The sequence below is a fragment of the Armigeres subalbatus genome, chromosome 1 (genome assembly GCF_024139115.2).
Source record: "Armigeres subalbatus isolate Guangzhou_Male chromosome 1, GZ_Asu_2, whole genome shotgun sequence".
NCBI lineage: Eukaryota > Metazoa > Arthropoda > Insecta > Diptera > Culicidae > Armigeres > Armigeres subalbatus.
The window spans coordinates 243,460,292-243,473,817 of record NC_085139.1 but is presented as its reverse complement, the minus strand read 5'-3'; positions in this window follow the sequence as shown (position 1 = coordinate 243,473,817).

Here is a 13,526-nt window from a genome sequence, read left to right as displayed (position 1 = left end):
GCGTTGAACGGTTTTCCAGAAAGTTACTGTTTTCATAGTAATTTATTCAAACTTCAACGCGCGTGCTCACTAAATTAGATCAAATCAACTAAAATTTAGGAGGATTATTAAAAGGCAAATGCACATCGTTCAGCATCGAGTGAGGAAAAGTCAAAATCTGAATCACTCTAATGTTACTGAAAAGATTTGCTCAACGTGCTGCTTGGGATATCATAACCATGTAACGCTAGTGAGTTATTTTATTTCAAATAGTTATTTTAATAATCCATATATTTCCACCTATATATTACACAAATAAACTAGAATAGTGGTCGAAAATTTGAATGAAACTGAATCCCTACTAATTTTACTCTAAGCTGAAATGTTAGAAATTTCGGAATTATTACCACTAGGGTTTTAAAGTTAAAATTTTAAGTTATCGTACCGTCGTCGGGAGACAACGGTCAAATGGTGAGAATGGGTCACTGTTTCAACTAGCAATACGTAACTTTAAACGTAAAGCACTGATAGGTCGCAGACACGAACCCGTTGCCGTTAAAACCAGACTATGTTGGTGTATCTATGGCGGTAGAACTAGCAACGGTCAGAAACAAACCGTTAACTGTCATGCTTGTGAATGTCCGTCAGATCAAACTTTGCATGATCTTCTCAAAGATTTCTTCGTCACGGATGATGTCGGAGCGCAACCTCCAGCGCCACTACTTTCGGAAGAATACGTTTCCGTCAATTCAACGTGGGTGTTTCTGCCGATATTAAGGAGATGTTCCACCAAATCATCATTCTTAAAGCAGATCGACACTCACAACGATTTCTCTGGCGAAATGATCCTTCCGAAAGACCAACGTGCTCATCGGCTTCCGCACAATACATCAAAAACAAGAAGCCAAGTGATTTCCAAGAAAAGTATCCTCGTGCTGTCGAAGGCATTGTGTCTAAACACTACGTGGATGACTCTCTGGAAAGCTAGAGATGTCCGAAAGCTTAAAATTCCTCGCTGCTACTTCTTCGGTGCTGTCGTAGATGCGAGCGAGTCTGCATACTGCGCGGCAGCGTATTTTCGGACGTCGAACCCTGATGGAGTGCCGGAATGTGTGCTTGTGGCTGCAAAAACAAAGGTAGCTCCATTAACCCTTGTGTGGCCGGCTGGGTACCCGGGTACCTTTTTGGAATTCAATTCGCGATATCTAAATGAATTGTCATAGTAGGAGGTTGAAACTCTGTCATATCCACAATAATGACGGCCAAAATCGATTGTACGGGTTAACTGAAATTTTTATTAAGGAGGGGTTGAGGGAGGGGTTCCGACATTTTTTTACCCTTTAAATGGCCGGCAGGGTACCCGGGTACCCACGAAACTAAAATGCTTATATCTTTGGCAATTTTTAATCGTTTTCAACCGTTTTGGGCTTATTCGATTCAGAATTTTGTCCTTTATCATACTGTTCCAGTATTGGACCGGTCCGGTCCCTCAGATCACCGGGAAATCCGGATTTCTAGGGACATATCCTGCATAAATGATTTTCGATAGGTAATCAGCAATATAGGTATCAAACTTCTTGATATTTCATCAGCAGGTTGATTTTTATTGATTTGGGTCCATCAGACGTGCAGATCTTCCATTGGCCATTCCAGAACAGGTTCCTCGAGGGGTCATAGATGGCCATGAATAATTTTCAAGGGAACATCAACAATATGGGTATTAAACTTCTTGAAATTATTTCCAGGGTGTGGTCTTGACAAGTTGACTCCGGAGTGGCCATTTTGGAACAAGTTTCCCGGGTGGAGTTGCTTGGCCAAAAACATTTCACATTGGATCCCCAACAAAATGGATGTTAAAATTCTTGAAACTTCTACAGCAGACTTTTGTTTATTATCTTGGTTCCAACAGATGTGCGAAAATTAGAGTGGCCATTTCGGAACAGATTCCCAGTGGGGCCAAGAATGGTCATAAATATTTTTCAATGGAACCTCAACAATATGGGCATCAAACTTCTTGAAATTGCCTCAGCAGTTTGTTTCTGATTGTTCTAGAGCCACCAGACGTGCTGCTTTTATAGTTTCCATTCCAGGACAGGTTCCCAGTAGGGTCTTAAGTGGCCATAAATACTTGTCAATATAAATAAATATAATTAAAAAAAAATGCTGCCGTTTTTTGTAATCCGTGTGTTGAGAGCAAAATCATTGCAAGGACCATCCTTTGACACCAGAAGGCAACTAAGTGGACCACCGAAAGCTCCAAAACATCCGGAGAAGTTGCCGATTCTAAAAGTTTATCCTAGAAAACTGAGACTTTTTTAGAATTTTAGTGTTATAGGGGTGTAGGTGGAACATCAGGAGAAATGACCAGGTGTAGAAGATTATACAGTCGACTCTCCACATCTCGATGTTCTATATCTCGATATCTCTCCTCATGTCGATGGTTTTCTCGGTCCCTTTAATCTACATACATTTGGGCATTCTACATCTCGATAACCTCCCTAGCTCGATATCTCTCTATCTCGATGCGTTCTGGTCATATTTTGTTCAGGATTTTCTTTCCCTATGTCGATATATTCGTATTTCAAGGCTTCTAGACCATTTTTGGACAATAACAAACGCATGAACAACAATCGATGACATTTGTTTTGTTGTCGTTTTTCATAGCAACGAGCTTTTTTCAATCTAGTACCTACAGTCGGGATTCGCTGGTTGGGATTTTAATACTTGGGTCACTTTTTAATTGGGCCTCCGCTGGTTGGGCCATGGCCCACACGGTAATATCGGAATACTCCTTTTAGGAGTACTTTTTAATCACTTATGAGAATATTACCTATACGTCAAATTATGTGTACTTTTAGGGAGTACTTTTTACGCTTTTCTTAGTATGTTGATGAAATTGGAAAATGCGTAAAAAGTAGCTTATTACGAGAAAAGAAAATTTTTATTCTGCAGACATTGCTAAAGTAAGCGAGTACGGAAATTGTTCGTGATTACGGAATGTTATTTTTTTTTTTAATGAAGTTGACTGGTGAGAACATTTAGCTAAACTGGTAAGTATACTCATCAAAACAAACATCTTTTTGTATCCATTTTTTGCTAAATAATATTTACCTAATAGGTATTTGATTGTTATAAACGGTAATATCAGCTTGCAAGCCCCCTTGTCGCCATGCCCTATTCCTGGCATCAGCGAAAACGAGCTGGTGTCGATCTTAGTATGAGACTCCCTCGGGAGGAGGTTCTCCGAAAGATGAAACGGAGTCGAACGCCACAGAACCATGAGTAGGGGAGAACGGTCCAAAATGCACCCCTGGGCAAAATGGCCTCCCTCATAAAATCACCCATATAATCTGTTGTAGTACATTTATGAAAGAATATTACCATTACAATTCATAATTAGTTATCCATCATTGAGCTCCATTGGAAAAATCTAACCAAATTCCTTCATATTCACTCAAATTTACTAATTTGCTATTCTTCAACCACATCCGTAAGATTGTAGTTCAATCCATTAAGAAAATACAAACAACCATGCGTTCATCATCATTTTACATGCAATTAAGTCATTTTAGACCACCATTCGGGCGTTTTGCCCCAGGCCTATTTTAAAAACATTTTTTAAATGCGTTAGAAAGTCATGAAAACCTTATTGTTTTGAATAGGAGATCATTGTGAAATGAAGCTGGGTTTGTAAATTTTGCACCTATACGTTGAAACAGTTGGGTATTTTTGTTTGTATGGGCGAAAACATCGAAAAAGCTTAACGGGTGCATTTTGGACCGTTCTCCCCTACGACTCAACTTGACGAATCAAGCGGATCGAAAACAAGAGAACTGGAGGCTGAAAAGACTGCAGAAGATAATGGTAAGCAATATATTTGTAATTAACAAAATCACATATTCAGTATTTGTTTTTATGTTCTAGATCGTCAAATCGTAGGATGAATTCGGATTACAGCATGGATTCTATTATTTAAGCATGGATTTTTACAGCATGGATTCTAACTATTATTTAATTATCGATTTTATAAGTGTACTATTTTAGTTTTGAAGTGATAGGACAAAAACAATCTGTGCGATGTAATTATTTAGTCGGCAAAGTATGCCTATTTTGACGTATGGGCAATATACTCATAAATGAGTAAACGAAATATACTTTTTTTAGGCGTAGTTCCACTTTTCTAGGATTATGCGTACTTTATAGTTCTAAAAGAGTATTCTCTGGTTACAGTGCAACTAAAAAGCAACCGTACGTCAAAATTCAATGTAAACACGGAAAACGGGATTGGGCGTCACTGGACATCATTTATGATGTTCAAGTCGAAATACACGTGTTCAAATGGCTGTCAGTTGGCCCAACTAAAAAACCGAATTCGTTAGTTGGGCCGAGATCGTGGCCCAACCAGCGAATCGCGACTGTATTTCAATTTTCCTCCCATTCTTCGATCTCTCCTTATCTCGATGGTCCCTCCAGTATCGAGATGTGTAGAGGCGACTGTATTTTGAAGTAGCGATTTTTTTTTATAAATCTATTGTTGGCGATATGCCAATTCTGGAAATCCGTCCTAGAAACTATTACTTGTTGTAGCATTGTGAGAGTAAAATCATCGCATAAACAACGAATTGACCACCATTGGTCTTCTGGAACTGAAGGTCCAGAACACCCATAGTAAAGACAAATTCTTGAAAATTGTCCTAGAATACAGTTGTTTATTATACATGTGAGAGCAAAATTCCGCTAAATGGTCCTCCGGGAACTCCGCAACATTCTGAGAGAAGGGCCAATTTTTCAATTCATCCTCGTAAACCGTATTGTTTCACAAAACGATTTATGCATTAAAATGAGACCAACCCGAACCGAACGTTGACCCCGGGAGGTCACTAAGTGATGCTCCAGAAGCTCCGGAATAGCCGAAAAGGTAATCAATTTTGGAAGCTTCGGAACTTTCGAAGATGTGCCAATTTTTAAGTCGTCCTAGAAAGTTGTGAGTTTTTAGAAATCGCTTGTTGAGAAATGTGAGAGCATAATTGATGCAATCTAAACGGATAGCCACAATACATCCAATAATTCTGCGACTTTCAATAAATCGTTCGTTCATTTCAAGTGATGGAATAAAATGGGAAGTACGAAATCGTCTTATGACCAGAGTGTAAAATAATCGAAAATTTTTAGTGAAGTCCATTTTTCTTCATTTGTCAGTTCACTTCCTACACATTCCTAGTCGGCTCTGGACAGTCAATATTCAGTTGAATATTAGTCATTGAATATTTATGCACATTTTACAAATTGTTTAATTATCAGAAATCTGAACACGTTTCAAATGAGTGAAGTAATTTATCACACAGAACTGAATCAGATTTTCATCCGCGAGGCACTTTCAGCGGTAAACATCAACATAAACAATGATAATTATGTTTTTTTCTGCACATAGTAAACACATTCAGTGACAGTCGAATGAATGAGTTCGTGGAGTAGTCGTCTGACTATGTCATTCTATGTTTTGAATATTCATGCGATGTTTGTCAAAATTCGGACCGAAGTTGCTTCATGAAGATGAATATTTTAAGCTCTGCTTACGACAAGTGAAGACATTCCACTAGAAGCTCTAAACAACCTTTGACTGACGTATTGTAGAGCTCCACAATTGTCAATCTGATGTTCCTCCAGTTTTCATAAATGTTTAGGGTTCCCAGGTCCGATTCCACCGCGTGCAGCAGCTAGCGTGTTCGTGGCCTTCAGCGAAGTCACTGGCCTCTATCCGGATCTCTGGTGAATATTGTTTGTGCTATTCTTTCTTCCGACATTCGCACTAAGTGACCGGCCCACTGGAGTTTGCCGTATTTTTACGATTCACAATATTTTCTTCTTGATACAGCTCGTGATTCATGCGTCTGCGCTACACATCTTTTTCTAGTTTCCCATCGAAAATTGTACCTAGCACTTTTCGCTCGAAAACGTCAAAAGCTTTCCTGTCCGCCTCTTTTTCATCCCGATAACATCTTTATAGAAGAGAAAATTCTGAATCGAATAAGCCCAAAATTGTTGAAATCGGTTGGAAATTTCCAGAGATATAAGCATTTTATTTTCGTGGGTACCCGGGTACCCTGCCGGCCTGTTAAGGGTGTTTTTTTTTGCCGGCCACACAACGGTTAAAGACACAATCTATTCCACGACTAGGCCGTAGTCCTTGGAGCTCGTTTATCGCAATTTGTTGAAGAAAACCACACTGTGCGTGTTACAAGAAAAGTTATGTGGAGTGATTCGGCAACTGTTCTGTCTTGGATTCGAGCTGATCATCGTAAATACAAGCAGATTGTTGCGTGCAGAATAGGAGAGCTACTAACGATAAGCGATGTGAGTCTCTGGCGGTGGGTACCATCAAAACAGTATCCGGCTGACATTGCGACGAAGTGGGGAAATTGTCCAGACCTAAAAAGTGACAACGTCTGGTTCAATAGTCCTTCTTTTCTGCAACTGTTGGAAGCCGACTGGCCGAAAGAAAGGAAATTTGCGCCTTCCACAGAATAAGAACTACGTCCCTGTTACAGTAGCCGTTCGGTAACTGTAAGATGTTTACTTTTCAGTTAACGAATGCCGTTCGATAACTGCAACGCATTATAGACGTCAAACGGTTGCCAATCGACGTCAGATGCAATAAAAGTGCATCCGAATGTGCAGCGCAATGCAGCTGTCATTGAATCTGACATCAGTTTGAAGTTTAGCGGTCCGATAACTGCAACTAACTATCGAATTGCAGTTAAAAAGCATTGCAGTTAAATGGCTTGCAGTTATCGAACGTCTACTGTATACTATCAACAAAATAGCGATCCCAGAGCATCTGGTGGAACTTGAACGATTCTCTCAGCGGACTAGAGCAATCGTGCTGTGGCCTACGTGTACCGATTCGCCGAGAACCTAAAGCAGAAGATTAGAGGACAGGTACGATTGGTAGGCTCTTTGACATCCGAGGAGCTTCAAAGAGCAGAATGTTTACTTATCCGTGAGTCGCAGTGGCAATGCTTTCCCGACGAAATGGTGATCCTTACACGTAACTGTGAGAAGGCGATAGATGCGCAAACGCCGTTAGCGAAGGACAGTGCCCTATACCAGCTGTGTCCATTTTTGGACGAACAAGGCATTGCTCGAGTGGATGGAAGAATCGGAGCAGCTCCGTACGTAGAAAAAGAGACTAAGTTTCCAGTGATCCTTTTTAAGAGGCATCGATTGACGACTCAACTATTAGACGGTTATCATCGAAAGTATCTACACGGAAACAAAGAAACTGTAGTTAACGAGGTTCACCAGCGATGCTATATCCCGAAACTCAGGGTGGCGGTAAACAGCGTTGCCAAGGCCTGTCAGTGGTGCCGTGTCTACAAAAGTTCACCGAAGATCCCCCGCATGGCACCGCTGCCTCTAGCAAGATTGGCGTCATTTGTGAGACCATTTACGTACGTTGGTCTGGACTTTTTTGGGCCCTTGACGGTGAAGGTAGGAAGGAGCAACGCAAAACGCTGGATAGCTCTGTTCACGTGCCTGACGATACGGGCGGTGCACGTGGAAATCGCACAAAATCTGAGCACAGATTCCTGTGTGAAATGTATTCGGCGATTCGTCTGTCGCCGAGGTTCTCCTGTTGCAGTATGTCTGCGCTCAAAACTCTCGACGGTGATCAACACGCGTCGGAGTCGTCCGCCGCGGCTAAACATTGGGCGGCTACAAGACGGTAGACTAGCCCAAGACTACGCGCAACAGCTGGAAGTGGCACTCCCAACGGAAGAGCAGCTAGGCGCAGCATCTCTTGAAGCTGGCTGGAGAGATATTCGATCCGCCATTGGAAGCACCGCAACCGCTGCACTAGGCACGGTGGCTCCGGATCAGAGAAACGACTGGTATGACGGCGAATGTGAGCAGTTAGTTGAGGAGAAGAATGCAGCATGGGCGAGATTGCTGCAACACCGCACGAGGACGAACGAGGCACGATACAAACGGGCGCGGAACAGACAAAACTCGATTTTCCGGAGGAAAAAGCGCCAGCAGGAAGATCGAGACCGTGAGGAGACGGAGGAACTGTACCACGCTAATAACGCACGAAAGTGATATGAGAAGTTGAACCGTTCACGTAAGGGCCACGTGCCACAGCCCGATATGTGTAAGGACATAAACGGGAACCTTCTTACAAACGAGCGTGAGGTGATCCAAAGGTGGCGGCAGCACTACGAAGAACACCTGATACAATCGATACATATGATACAATCGATCGGGACCAGCTATGGCAGCTAATGCACGAAAACGGATTTCCGGATAAACTGATATGGTTGATCAAGGCGACGATGGATCGGGTGATGTGCGTAGTTCGAGTTTCAGGGGCATTCTCGAGTCCCTTCGAAACGCGTAGATGGTTACGGCAAGGTGATGTTCTTTCGTGTCTGCTATTCAACATCGCTTTGGAGGGAGTAATACGAAGGGCAGGGATTGACACGAGTGGTACGATTTTCACGAAGTCCGTCCAGTTATTTGGTTTCGCCGACGACATTGATATCGTGGCACGTAACTTTGAGAGGATGGAGGAAGCCTACATCAGACTGAAAAGCGAAGCTGAACGGATTGGACTGGTCATCAACACGTCGAAGACGAAGTACATGATAGGAAGAGGCTCAAGAGAGGTCAATGTAAGCCACTCACCACGAGTTTCTATCGGTGGTGACGAAATCGAGGTGGTTGAAGAATTTGTGTACTTGAGCTCACTGGAGACCGCCGATAACGATACCAGCAGAGAAATTCGGAGGCGCATAGTGGCTGGAAATCGTACGTACTTTAGACTCCGCTCCGATCGAATGGAGTTTGCCGACTTACCAAACTGACTATCTACAAAACGCTTATAAGACCGGTAGTTCTCTACGGACACGAGACCTGGACGATGCTCGTGGAAAACCAACGCGCACTGGGAGTTTTTAAAAGGAAAGTATTGCGTACCATCTATGTCGGGGTGCAGATGGTGGACGGTACGTGGAGGAAGCGAATGAACCACGAGTTGCATCAGCTGTTGGGAGAACCATCCATCGTTCACACCGCGAAAATCGGAAGACTGCGGTGGGCCGGGCACGTAGCCAGAATGTCGGACAGTAATCCGGCGAAAATGGTTCTCGACAACGATCCGTCGGGAACAAGAAGGCGAGGTGCACAGCGGGCAAGGTGGATCGATCAGGTGGAGGACGATTTGCGGACCCTCCGCAGACTGCGTGGTTGGCGAAGTGCAGCCATGGACCGAGATGAATGGAGAAGTCTTTTACGTGCAGCACAGGCCACTCCGGCCTTAGTCTGATAATAATAATCATTCGCAGAAGGCATTAGCAATTAATAACGCACAATAAGCAATAGTGATAATATCCATTTTAGATTGAAAATTTCGCCGTATGACATGTAAATGTTTTAAAAAAGTCCGCAAAAAATAATTTCCAGAAGAATATGTAGGTAAATAAACATTATTTTACACTTTGGATTTCGTTTTCTGGGAAATTATATTATTAAACTTGACTTGAAGTTTGGATCCAAAAAATTAAATAATTTTTCGTTGACGTATTAGCAGCACCTCTTATATTTTGGTTGGGTTACTTCTTCTTGACTTGTTTCTTATTGTTGTGATTTTTTCCAGCAGTAAGCAGGCATTGCTGCCTTATTTCTTTGTTTAGGAAACGGGACAGTTCCCCTAAAATAGCACATTTTGCCCATGTCTGAAAATTGTATTAACTTTGTTCCGGATAGACAATAATCGGAAGAGATAGGAAGCAAAGAAAGACTCTCTTTTGCACATACAACCTACACTGGAGTCGGTTTTTACGCGGGGGATACGTTCCGCGTAAATCAAAACCGCGTAAAAAAAACCGCGTAAATCCCAAAAACCGCGTAAAAAACGACTTCACTAAAAATCGTTTTTTGTGGTTTTCACGTGTTTCCGAACCTTTTTTAAAAACCGCGTAAAAAAAACTTTTGAAAAAATCCGCGTAAATCCCAAAAATCGCGTAAAAAACGACTTTAAAAAAAAACGAGTTTTCGCTATTTTCACGGGTAACCAAAGGTCTGTCGACCTGTTTCAAATATGGTGCATGCTCTTTGTGGTACATAGTATAGAATGTGTATGAAGAATAACTTCTTGGCTATCAAAAAAAGTCCTTAAGTAAGGCTTTAAGATCTACACGCGTAACCAAAGGTCTGTCGACCTGTTTCATATATGGTACATGTTCCTTATTGTAGATAGAATATAATGTGTACACTGCATAGTTTCTTGTCTCTCCAAGAAATTCCTGCAGCAAATAATGGAATAAATTCCGAGTGAAAATTGTCACGTAAATAACGACCCAAGTTAGGGACGTTGTACGGGTCGGACAGGAGAGCGACATCGGTCCTCGACTCCGAGACCGACTGCCACAGGTTAAGATTTAACTGTGTTGCTTGCATGGCTTCTTCTTGTGTCCCTCTCCGATGGGACACGGAGGTCCACCCATAACGTGATTATATGCTTGCGTTTTGCTGGCGCAAATGGACACTTTGGTAACTTATCGCATTCCTACGCCTTGTGCCCTTCCCAACCACAATAACTACGCAGGTTGCTACGGTCTGGGCCCTTAAAGTCGTAGGACTTATGTCCCGACTATAAGCACCAATAGTACCAGTCCAGTTTTCTTATTGGGCTTACTGACCAGCCAATTTGAACATCCCTCGCTAGGTAGGCTAGCTGCGTGCCAAATAGACGACCTTTGTACCGCACTGCTCTCTGACGGCAGAGACGACGTCGTCCGCGTTCGTGACCTCGTCCAGTTGCTTGCACTGGAAGGTCACTTCCGTCCCCAACGACCTCATCTCGGCGCCGTCACCCAAGATCTCTTCCCGAGAAGCACAAGTCAGACAAAAATGGTTGCAGCAACTTGATTGTGACTAAATCTGGTCACATATGAGTTGCAGCAGCCTATGTGAAGCATGTGTGCTGCTAGGGTTGGGCCAGTAGTCCCGCTAGCTCCACGTTTCAACACCAAGATCATTTCACCAGTCTTGGTGCGTCTGACGCTTCGTGCGTCCTGTTCCAGCGCCGAAAGCTTTTTGGTCGCCTGCATCGGCGTCGGCGTACTTATGCTTATCGGTTTTGAGCAGCAAGAACTCTACTCTGTCTTTAACTTTTTTTGCGGATCGAGATGCGCTCGACTTCCGCTTTGAGCTACTGACCAGCTGCCAGGGATTTTCGGTCCCTTGTGCCGATGGCACTGGCCGGCAGGTACCCTTTTGCGGCCTGGCGACTTGCGTTTGGTTGGTGCCTTTCGCTTTTTTGGGCCGAGAAGTCGCCTTCTCGGGTCAACGCCCTTCGGGAATCACTACATCCCGATCTGCTCCGTCAAGACGACGTTTGGCCTAATGTCGCCTACTGCTTGGCTTTGCTCTGAGCACCTTCGCCGGTTTGCTACTTGAGCCGTTTTTGGTTAGGCGCAATATTTTCCTCGTTGGCCGTCAGGGCGAAATCAATCACCTCTTCTGCCATAGTCGATGTTCCAAGGAAGGAGAAGGCCTCAGTTGTGGCACCTTTGTCGGCCTTCTCGCTTCTCCCGGGTGGCTGATAAAAGCGTCATGTTCTTGTCTTACGACTCGAACGCCAGCAGGTTCTGTTTCAGTTCATTGATGATGTTCTGCCTTTCGCTTGCGAACTCAATAATATTATCGAGTTACTCGACGACCATCCACATCCCGGTAGTGGTCTTAATATTGTACCCAAATCGGAAAGTCTAGATTATAGACACTGTAGGTTCTATAGACGAGCTGAGGCGAAGACGAGGGTAGCCAAACGACCTCTCAACTAGTATAGCTAAACGAGCATGACGCCTCGATTACAATCCAAGCAATGAAACGTGTGACGTCAAATTCGCTTGGTACACTTCTCTCTTCTCACTTCTCACAACTCCCATCTTTATCTCATTTTTTCACATTTTACATCTCACTCTCACTTTTCATTTCTCGCCTCTCACTTCTCGATTCTCACTTCTCAACTTTTTGCTTCTCACCTCTCACATCACACTACACACACCTCACTTCTCCCTTCTAACTTCTCTCTTGTCCCTTCTCACTTCTCACATCTCACAAATTGCTTTTTATTTCTCACTCTTCACTTCTAATAACTCACTTCTCACAATTCACTTCTCGGCTTCCACTTACCCCTTCTCGTTTCTCACTTCTCACTTCTTACATCTTACTACTCGTATCAAATGTCTCACTTCTCACTTCTAAATCTCACTTCTCACTTGTAGCTTCTCATTTCTCGGCTCTCACTTATAACTTCTCACTTTTCACATATCACATCTTTATCTCATTTCTCACTTCTCACTATTTATTTCTCACCTCTCACTTTGTACTTCTCGCTCCTCAATTCTCACTTCTCACTTCTTACTTCCCACTCCCCACTTCTATCTTCTAACTTCACCCTTCTTGCCTTTTCTTCTCACATCTTACTACTTTTCATTTCTCGCTCCTCACTTCTCCCATCTCACAACCCAGTTCTCTCCATTCAATTCTGGCTTCTTACTTCTCACTTCTCGCTTCTCACTTCTCATATCTTACTTCAAGACAAAATTTTCAAAACGACTTATCTGCTTTTGTAAACAAAGATTCCAACGTCGATTTGCCAAATCTGATAGCACTCCCACGCAAACCAACACTATCAATAGGTAGGTGAAGGTTTCGGCTACATGTTGATGGCGTTGGTTTGCGTCGAAGTGCTATCAGATTCGTTAAATCGACGTTTGAATCTTTGTTTACAAAAGCAGATAAGTCGTTTTGAAATTTTTTTCTTGATTTCTCGTTTTGAATTTCTCACTTCTCATTTGTCGCCTCCAACCTATTTCTCGGCTCTCACTTCTCGTTTATCACTTCTCACATCTTACATCTCACTTCTCGTTTTGAATTTCTCACTTTCCAATTTCACTTCTCATTTGTCGCTTCCAACCCATTTCTCGGCTCTCACTTTGACTTCTCGCTTCTCACATATTAGATCTCATTTCCCTTATCGAATTTCGCACTTCTAAATCTAACTTCTCATTTATAGCTTCTCATGTCTCGGCTCTCACTTATCACTTCTTGTTTCCCACTTCTCATTTTTCAAATCTCACATATCTATCTCATTTCTCACTTCACACTATTCACTTCTCGCCTCTCACTTCTGATTCCCCGCGTCTCACTTTTCACTTCTCACTTCTCGCTCCCCACTTCTTACTTCTCACTTCTTGCTTCTTACTTCTCACATCTAATTTCTCATTTCGGCCTTTCCACTTCTCCCTTCTTGTTTCTCTCTTCTTACATATCACTTCTCAATTCTCCTTTCTTACTTCTGATTTCCCACATCTCACTTCTCACTATTTATTTCTCACTTTTCAAAAATCGCTTTCCACTGCTCACCTTTTAATTCTTACTACTCGTATACCATCCTTACTTCACACTTCCCAAATCTCACATTTCACTTCTCGCTGCCGTTTTCTTACTTATCATTTCTCCCTTCCTATTTCTCACTT